We start from the raw sequence: 814 nt of genomic DNA, 5'->3' as shown, positions 1-814 counted from the left end.
ATATAAAGAAGTCTTAAATTGAAACTGAATTGCATTACATTGGCCTCTAGTATCACTGTATGGAATCTGGAATCTTCCCATCCACCTGTTAGTGACCCTCCATCTGAATTATTAATATTAATATTAACAAACTAGCAGGTGGAGAAGGCCCCTACTGGCTCATATCTATGGGGGTGATTTCTGCTCATAACGCCCATTGTGTAGACCGATAACATCCGAAGTGCATAGGGATAAATCGCAACTGCTGAAACCTTTTGGAATAGGGTTTGCAGATATTTTTTTTCTTTGAGTACTACAAAGAAAACAGATTTCACTACTTGGGTAACACAGTGATACAACTGTTAGCAATGTCACCTGAAAAACATTTTATGACATTACCTTTGCCAACCACATCAGTGTCACTGAAAATGGTGAATATGAGCTGATTTTTCCACAGGTTACTCATTATGGAAGCGAGCCAGAGATTGTGATACAACATACAAGAGAAGGGCTGAAATGAAAGAATGAAAGACCTGTAAAAAGGACACAGGCTTTTCAAATCCTAAATAAATTAATATAGAAAGCGCTTCTTTTATGTGTAAATGAAATTGAGTATGTATGACTTATGACTGAAGAAACAATAAACAGTAAACCACTAACACTAGTAGACTTTACCACTAACTAATAATAACTTTATCATTGTTCTAATATTGTTAAAATACTTTATAACATATATACCGTTAATGACAATTAGAAAACCTAATTACGTATTAGTATGTCCACATACCGTCACCAAAGCCTGTACAAATGGCAACAGGTCAACAACGTCATGACG

The sequence above is a fragment of the Astatotilapia calliptera genome, chromosome 5, assembly GCF_900246225.1.
Source record: "Astatotilapia calliptera chromosome 5, fAstCal1.2, whole genome shotgun sequence".
In the NCBI taxonomy this organism is placed as follows: domain Eukaryota; kingdom Metazoa; phylum Chordata; class Actinopteri; order Cichliformes; family Cichlidae; genus Astatotilapia; species Astatotilapia calliptera.
Note: the sequence above shows the minus strand (reverse complement) of the source record.